Source organism: Primulina eburnea, chromosome 1 (genome assembly GCF_022965805.1).
Source record: "Primulina eburnea isolate SZY01 chromosome 1, ASM2296580v1, whole genome shotgun sequence".
NCBI classification, from domain to species: domain Eukaryota; kingdom Viridiplantae; phylum Streptophyta; class Magnoliopsida; order Lamiales; family Gesneriaceae; genus Primulina; species Primulina eburnea.
The window spans coordinates 10,346,732-10,356,802 of record NC_133101.1 but is presented as its reverse complement, the minus strand read 5'-3'; positions in this window follow the sequence as shown (position 1 = coordinate 10,356,802).

Genomic DNA, 10,071 nt, shown 5'->3' with positions numbered 1-10,071 from the left:
CACATATGTTGACACTTTATAAAATGTCATGATAAAATCAACGTTAAATTTAATCAAAACATCAAATTTCATTGTTACTTGAATTTGAGTTGCTGAAAAAATGTTCAATTTTTGTGCTAAAATAAGATCAAAATTAATTATTGATGTGTATTGAATCTAAGTGAGTTAGTAATTTGGTATGACTAGAGTAATTAATAATGTAACATGGTCGGAGACTCTCCAAATTTTGATAAAGTTTTCATATATTTATTACACGTTGTATTCAACGGTTAAAAGTGGTTTACCAAGACCTCAAACTGAAAAATAATTTTTTTTTTTTGTAGATGTAAGTTTTAAAATTGAATTGAAATTGTATGAATGATTAATGCCTTGTACTACATACATGCATGTTAATACAAAATTTCTCAAGGTGATAATATTATAATCTGTAATTTAACATCGATTTGTTTCAAGGTTGTTCATTGATTATCGAGATGAAACTGTATAAAGAATGTATTAAGTCTGAATTATGTGTTTTTTCATATATATGATATACAAATTGTAATTGGGTTGAAAAATAAAATAGTTAATTTGTTTCCAATGATTTAGTATTTAAAAATCCATTATAAATTTTCATGGAGCTTAACATTATCATAAAGTTCAATATTTTCAAATATTCATTTTGATTTTCCTTCCAATTTTCAGAGATAGAATATGATGTTAATTTGGGTATAAATATGCACAACAAAAAGGTGACATCTTCCTAACTTCATGAGCATTAGATGGAAAATTACTGAAAAAAAATAGAGTGAAACATTTAAGTTTATACTTCTGTTTCAATTACATAAACTCATTTTCCAACTTTTTATCATTATCGTAATCATAACATTTAAATGCAACTTATGTGACCTCAATTGCACATGAGTGAGAGAGCACCATTTAAAAGAAAGAAAAACCATAGGAACTAAGCAAAAAATTTGTTCACATTAACTCATTAATGATTTTTAAGGTGGGTTGTCTGTCATTTTTTTGTTTTTCGTACCTACGAAACTTATACAAAGCTTTGGTTGGTGAAATTGCAACCAAGTTCTAAACATTTCTAGAAAATAAATGTGAGAGAATTGGTGTACTTTATGTCTACCTAAGCAAACTTTCCATAAGATAATTCATTGTGAGAACCTTTTTCTCACTTCTTTCCAACTCAAACACGAGTTATGATTTAAGTTTACTTTTAGATATAATAAATATTTGAGTATGATTATAACGGATCATTATATTCATTAATTTTTTTTTCCTCTTGGGGACATTTTCATTATTAAGGATTTGGTATAAGTTTTGACAAGATGCCATAAAAATGATCAAGACTCGAAAAAAAACATATGACTACGAGTAAATCAATAAGAAACTAATTGTGTGCTCCTAATACAAAAAAAATGATAATTTTTGAATGCAGAAGAATCGATTCATGTTGTATTTGATGAATCGGGACTAACTAATAAGCTAACTGATCCAGTTGAGCTAGTTGATCGTTTTACAGATATAAGTTTGGAGGATGATAGTGAAGAAGAAATTCATATCAATAGAAATCTCGTTCAAACATCAGGACCAGAAGTAGTAGATCAATCAGTTGAACAAGAGATTGTTCTTGATAATCACTTGGTGGAGCAAAACGATGATATTCAAATACCAACTGAAGCAAGAGCAACTGAAACCGAAGAAAACGTTCAGTTACCAACTGAAACAGTTGCTGAAATCGATCCAATCAATGCTGAATACAGATGAAAGAAATCACATCAACCAGAATTGGTGATAGGTAATCCATCTGACCCAGTAAAAACTCGAAATCAAATGATTGATTTATTTATTAATTCAGCTTTTGTTTCTGTAAGGACCGTGTATCGTATTATCGTAAATCTGATATGATTATCGATAATTAATGGATTTGATATGTGATTATGTATTTGGTGTTTCTCGTGACAATGAAATTGAGAGAATGAAGATTGTATATGAATTGGTGTTGTACGAATTTGATTTGAGAAGCCGGACGCCAATAAGTACAAAAACAAAATATTGGTACAGAACGTGTGGCGTCCGGGCGGTAGAAAATGACCGCCCGAGCGCCAGGGTGGAACTCTGCATGTTTTAGGCAGAACCCTCCGCGCCCGAGCGGTAGATTTTGACCGCTCGAGCGCGGTGCAAGTGACACTCGGGGGCAGAACTTCTCGCGCTCGGGCGCGAGAATTCTACCGCCCGAGCGCGAGAGCGGTGGAAGGATAAGAACTCTTTTTCTGTTCGTTTTCTTCACTTGCAACATAATAATTTCGAGAGAGAGAAAGAGAAATTGATTTTCTATCGTCCGATTTGACTTCGAAACGCCGTCTAAACGCGAAACAAATTATATATTTGTTATCTGCGCGTCGAGGACTTCTGACAGAGGTAATTTTCTTCCAGTTCCATCAGCTTTAAATATCAAGGTGCTGGAATATTATGTATTTGAAGTTGAATTTCTGATATGTAGTAGAATATCCGACAATAAACTCGTATCCGAAGTCGGAATTGAATTATGATATGATTATGATTTGATATGAATTTTTGAAGTTTCAAATGATATTTGAAACTCATATTAATGATTTTGGAGTATGTTATTGATTGAAATGAGTATGTAATTGATGTAGATAAAGTGTATCTTCCAGCTACATCAATTGGAACGAAGAATTGAGGTATGTTGCGACCGGGTAACATACGACAGGTATCTGTATTATATGATATATGATTGGATTGATTTGATTGGATTGGATTGGAATACGTGTCTATGTGCCTATTTGATGATTTGATGTGGCATACATGACATTGAGATTGGAGTATCGATGTATAAAATAAATGTTTTGTTAACACACATCATTTTATGCATACATCGATACATGACATGCACGTTGAGCTATGATCCTTGGATACCCTGATATGATTTGATTGGATTCCGGGGTTTGTGAACACAATCGCTATGCCGGTATTATATGACCCGTAAAGCATAGACAATTGTGGCCCCATATGATTGGATATGAGATGTGGGATTGATGGCGCTTCGTCGACGCTATCATATGTGTATTCCCATATCGGCCGGTGTGCCAGCTCGAGCATTGATTTGATTTGATAGCGATTCGATTGATTCTGACATGTGCTCAGTGGATGGGCATTTGACCTGATACCTCCACGACATACATGCATTGCATACCATATATCATTATTTAGATATCTGTGGTATATATGATTGGTTGTTCCATACGGAGCTTTGCTCACCCCAAGGAGGGCTGTTGTTGTCTTTGTGTGTGGACAATGGCAGGTACTCCAGGATATCAGGAGACCAGAGAGGGTACTTCTAGAGGGAGCCACAGCTTGGGCTGAGGTTTATGTTTATGTCTGATTCCCAGTATATATGTATATGTATCTATATACCGGGGCGTGTCCCGAGGATATGAGATGTTTGTATATGATTGATTACGTGTGGGCGTGTTTATGATTTGAATTTAGATACTATTTTTAGTATTTAAATATCAGAAGAGATATTTTGGGCTCATTGTAAAGAAATTTTAAACCCGTTTTCCGCTGTGATTAATTAAACCCTAATCAGATTGCATTGTAATAACGATTAGGAGTTAAGGGCCCCACACAGAGTGGTATCAGAGCATAGCTGGGAATGCTCTATTGAGTCTTGTGTACACTTGAATAGGCACAAATGAATTGTGCGTATGTGTTTGACTTATTTGTATTACTTGCTCTTATGTGATTTGATTTGAGTAAGTATCTGATGTGATTGATGATACGAGATGAAAAGATTATGAAATTGATATGAAATTGTGATATTCATCTTTTGATTTGTAGATGGATCACACAAATGAAACTGCGAGTAGCAGTACTGAGAGGATTGTTGGGCAATTTGAAGGGTTGTCCATGGATGTTGTGATGGCTTGATTCTAGGATCTGAAACCACCGAAGTTCTTTGGCACTGAGAGTGCTGAAAGAGCTGAGGCTTGGCTGGAGGATATCGAGCACTTATTTAATATTGTTGAGTATTCCAAGGCTCGGAGACTGAAACTTGCTTTGTATCAGCTGAAAGACCGAGCTAAATCTTGGTGGGAAGCCGCTGAGATTGGATTGAAAGAGGCCGGGACTGAAGTCACATGGGATGTCTTCAAGGCCCAATTTTTGGAGCAGTATTCCCCTCCTTCTTATTATACTGCTCAGGAGAATGAATTCAATAATCTGCAGCAGGGAACGATGTCTGTTGCAGAGTATGCTTCGAAGTTTTCTACTTTACTGAAGTATGCACCTCACGTAACTGGGAATGCGAGGGCAAAATATAACAGGTTTGTAAATGGTTTACATCCTACTTTGTATACTTATGTTGTTTCTGGATTGCCTACCAGCTACGCAGAGGTAGTTGAATGAGCCAAGGCAGCTGAAGCTGGATTAAGGCGAGGAGGTCCTCAGTATGTTCCTCCACCTTAAGTGTCAACTCAGCAGCCTGCCCTGCGACTCAGAAGCAGGAAAGATTATTTTGTCTGAGCAAGTTTTACAGAATTGTGTATTGATATACGAGGATAATGTGATATTTTTGAATTTGATTGTCCTCCCAATGCACGACTTTGATTGTATTGTTGGCATGGATATCTTGATGACGAATCGAGCTACTGTTGACTGCTGTCATGGAGTAGTTCGATTTAGACCGATTGATGGACCCAAGTGGAATTTTTATGGCAAGGGTTCCCAAGCCAAAATTCCATTGGTATCTTCCATGGAAATGTCTCGATTGTTGACTAGCGGAGATGAGGGTTATCTTATCTACGCTATTGATATCTCGAAGAAGGAGTCTTCTCTATCTGAGATTCCTGTTGCGAAAGAGTTTCCGGATGTATTTCCCGATGAGATTCCTGATTTTCCTCCTCATTGAGAAGTTGAGTTTAGTATTGATCTTGTGTCGGGGACTGCGCCTATTTCTAAAGCTCCCTATTGCATGGCACCACTGGAATTGAAAGAATTGAAAGAACAATTACAGGATCTTCTCGATAAGGGATATATTCGACCGAGTGTATCACCTTGGGGAGCTCCAGTTTTATTTGTTCGAAAGAAAGATGGTACGATGCGAATGTGTATCGACTATAGACAACTGAATCGGGTTACTGTGAAAAACAAGTACCCACTTCCGCGTATAGATGATTTATTTGATCAGCTTCAGGGTACTTCTGTTTACTCGAAGATTGATCTTCGTTCTGGGTATCATCAAGTACGAGTTCGAGACGAAGATGTGCCCAAAACTGCTTTTCGTACGAGGTATGGCCACTATGAATTTCTGGTTATGCCTTTTGGTCTTATGAATGCTCCTGCGATCTTTATGGACTTAATGAATCGTGTCTTCCGAGATTATCTGGACCGATTCGTTATTGTTTTTATTGATAATATTCTTGTGTACTCGAAATCGAAGAAGGAGCATGCTGAACATCTGAGACTGGTACTTCAAACTCTTCGTACTAGTCATTTGTATGCCAAATTGTCCAAATGTGAATTCTGGATGGACAAAGTGGTATTTCTGGGCCACGTCATTTCGAGACATGGCATATCTGTTGATCCTTCGAAGGTCGAAGCTGTATTGAATTGGCCGAGACCTACGAATGTTCCCGAGGTCCGTAGCTTCATGGGTTTAGCTGGATATTATCGTCGTTTTATTGAAGGATTTTCGAAGATAGCTAAACCTATTACTCAACTGACACAGAAGAATCAGAGATTCATTTGGTCAGATGAATGTGAAGCTAGTTTTCTTGAATTGAAGACGAGATTGACCACAGCACCTGTGCTTACTATTCCCTCAGGTACCGGAGGATTTGTGGTGTGTACAGATGCGTCTGGTAAAGGTTTGGGCTGTGTTCTGATGCAACATGGCAAAGTGGTTGCTTATGCTTCTCGTCAATTGAAATCTCATGAAACACGTTATCCTGTTCATGATCTCGAATTGGCTGCCATTGTGTTTGCTTTGAAGATTTGGCGCCATTATTTGTACGGAGAAAAGTTTGTTATCTATTCGGACCATAAGAGTCTGAAGTATCTCTTTTCTCAATCTGATTTGAATATGAGGCAACGCAGGTGGATGGATCTCCTGAAAGATTTTGATTGTGAGATTCAATATCACCCTGGATCGGTGAATGTTACTGCGGATGCCCTAAGTCGTAAAGTTCATGATTCTGTTCTAGCTTCTGTCAGTGTCGCCAAGGTATATGAGGATATATGTACTTCTGGTTGGACTTTTCACTCGAATTGGAATTCTGTCACTGTTTCAGCATTGCAAATTGAGCCAAATTTGATATCGAAGATTCGAAAGGCCCAACGAAGCGATGCTCAGATCCAAAAGTCGAAAGAACTGGTATCTGCTGGACATCAGTCTGGATTTCAGATTTCTTCTGATGGTTCTTTACGACTTAATGGTCGGCTGGTAGTTCCTAATGATTCTGATTTGAGATCTGCCCTTCTTCGAGAAGCACATTGTAGCAAATACAGTATTCGCCCTGGAGGTCGGAAGATGTATTTGACATTGAGACCTCAATTCTGGTGGAGACGTATGAAGGACATTGCTGAGTTTATTTCGAAATGTCTTGTCTGCCAGCAAGTGAAAGCCGAGAGAATGAAACCGGGAGGATTACTCCATAGTCTTGAAATCCCAAAATGGAATTGGGAGCATATTGCTATGGATTTTGTGACTCATTTGCCTCGTTCGCCCAGGGGCTGTGATGCTATTTGGGTGATTATTGATCGGCTTTCGAAATCTGTACATTTTATTCCGTATGAGCGGACTTATCCTTATAAGAAAATGGCCCGTTTATACATTGAGAATGTTGTGAGACTGCATGGTGTGCCAGTCTCAATTGTATCTGATCGTGATCCCAGGTTTGCTTCTAAATTCTGGGGTAGTTTCCAAGAAGCTATGGGTACGCGTTTGGCTATGAGTACTGCGTATCATCCTCAAACTGATGGCCAGACTGAGCGTACGATTCAAACGTTAGAGGATATGTTGCGTGCTGTTGTGATGGACTTCAGAATGGGATGGCAAGATGCCTTACCATTGGTTGAATTTTCTTATAATAATAGCTTTCAGACGAGTATCGGTATGGCACCGTTTGAAGCTCTATATGGGAGACGATGTAGATCACCGTTATTCTGGGATGAGATTGGTGAGAAACAATTGACTGGACCTGAAATGATACAGGAAATGAACGATAAGGTTCAGTTAATTCGGCAGCGGATGAAAGCTTCTCAGGATCGTCAAACGAGTTATGCGAATAAACGAAGACGACCCTTGGAATTCCAGAAAGGTGATAGAGTGTTTTTGAAAATATCTCCCTTTAGAGGTACTGTTCGATTCGGCATGCGAGGAAAGTTATCTCCTCGATATGTTGGTCCATATGAGATTCTTGATCGAGTTGGTGATCTTGCGTATCGATTGGCATTGCCACCAGCTCTCTCCGCTATTCACGATGTGTTTCATGTTTCTATGCTGAGGAAATATGAACCAGATCCATCACATGTGCTTGCACCTGATGAGGTTGAACTTGATCCTTCACTTTCCTATGTTGAACAACCTGTTCGCATTATGGATCGAAAGGAAAAGATATTGCGTAATAAATTGATTCCTCTAGTACGAGTGCAATGGACACGACATGGTGTTGAAGAATCGACGTGGGAGTTGGAAAGCAAAATGCGAGAATCATATCCGCATTTATTTGATGCTGATCCATCTGTTCCATTGTATTCGATGTATTCTGATCCTTATTCTGATTTTAGTTTTGATATGTACTATAACTGGTGACATATGTATGTTTACCAATGTTATGTATATAGTGATGTTTGAGATTTCGAGGACGAAATCTTTTAAGAGGGGGAGAAATGTAAGGACCGTGTATCGTATTATCGTAAATCTGATATGATTATCGATAATTAATGGATTTGATATGTGATTATGTATTTGGTGTTTCTCGTGACAATGAAATTGAGAGAATGAAGATTGTATATGAATTGGTGTTGTACGAATTTGATTTGAGAAACCGGACGCCAATAAGTACAAAAACAAAATATTGGTACAGAACGTGTGGCGCCCGGGCGGTAGAAAATGACCGCCCGAGCGCCAGGGTGGAACTCTGCATGTTTTAGGCAGAACCCTCCGCGCCCGAGCGGTAGATTTTGACCGCTCGAGCGCGGTGCAAGTGACACTCGGGGGCAGAACTTCTCGCGCTCGGGCGCGAGAATTCTACCGCCCGAGCGCGAGAGCGGTGGAAGGATAAGAACTCTTTTTCTGTTCGTTTTCTTCACTTGCAACATAATAATTTCGAGAGAGAGAAAGAGAAATTGATTTTCTATCGTCCGATTTGACTTCGAAACGCCGTCTAAACGCGAAACAAATTATATATTTGTTATCTGCGCGTCGAGGACTTCTGACAGAGGTAATTTTCTTCCAGTTCCATCAGCTTTAAATATCAAGGTGCTGGAATATTATGTATTTGAAGTTGAATTTCTGATATGTAGTAGAATATCCGACAATAAACTCGTATCCGAAGTCGGAATTGAATTATGATATGATTATGATTTGATATGAATTTTTGAAGTTTCAAATGATATTTGAAACTCATATTAATGATTTTGGAGTATGTTATTGATTGAAATGAGTATGTAATTGATGTAGATAAAGTGTATCTTCCAGCTACATCAATTGGAACGAAGAATTGAGGTATGTTGCGACCGGGTAACATACGACAGGTATCTGTATTATATGATATATGATTGGATTGATTTGATTGGATTGGATTGGAATACGTGTCTATGTGCCTATTTGATGATTTGATGTGGCATACATGACATTGAGATTGGAGTATCGATGTATAAAATAAATGTTTTGTTAACACACATCATTTTATGCATACATCGATACATGACATGCACGTTGAGCTATGATCCTTGGATACCCTGATATGATTTGATTGGATTCCGGGGTTTGTGAACACAATCGCTATGCCGGTATTATATGACCCGTAAAGCATAGACAATTGTGGCCCCATATGATTGGATATGAGATGTGGGATTGATGGCGCTTCGTCGACGCTATCATATGTGTATTCCCATATCGACCGGTGTGCCAGCTCGAGCATTGATTTGATTTGATAGCGATTCGATTGATTCTGACATGTGCTCAGTGGATGGGCATTTGACCTGATACCTCCACGACATACATGCATTGCATACCATATATCATTATTTAGATATCTGTGGTATATATGATTGGTTGTTCCATACGGAGCTTTGCTCACCCCCAAGGGGGGCTGTTGTTGTCTTTGTGTGTGGACAATGGCAGGTACTCCAGGATATCAGGAGACCAGAGAGGTTACTTCTGGAGGGAGCCACAGCTTGGGCTGAGGTTTATGTTTATGTCTGATTCCCAGTATATATGTATATGTATCTATATACCGGGGCGTGTCCCGAGGATATGAGATGTTTGTATATGATTGATTACGTGTGGGTGTGTTTATGATTTGAATTTAGATACTATTTTTAGTATTTAAATATCAGAAGAGATATTTTGGGCTCATTGTAAAGAAATTTTAAACCCGTTTTCCGCTGTGATTAATTAAACCCTAATCAGATTGCATTGTAATAACGATTAGGAGTTAAGGGCCCCACAGTTTCCCAATTGGAACCAAAGAAAACTGATGAAGTTCTTGCTGATTCTAACGGGATAAATGCTATGCAAGAAGAGCTAATCAGTTTACCCATAACAATTTCTGAAATTTAGTTTCAAGACCAATTTCTAAAACCATTATAGGTATAAAGTGGATCTACAGGAAAAAAACTGAACGAAAATGGTTCAGTTGTGCGCAATAAAACAAGACTTGTAGCACAAAGTTATAGGCAAGAAAAAGAAATTGATTACGATAAAACATATGCACCAGTTGCACAACTGTAAGCAATCAAAATATTCATTGCCTATGTTTCATTCAAAGACTTTAAAGTATACCAAATAGATGTCAAAAGTGCATTTCTCAATGATCAGTTGCAGGA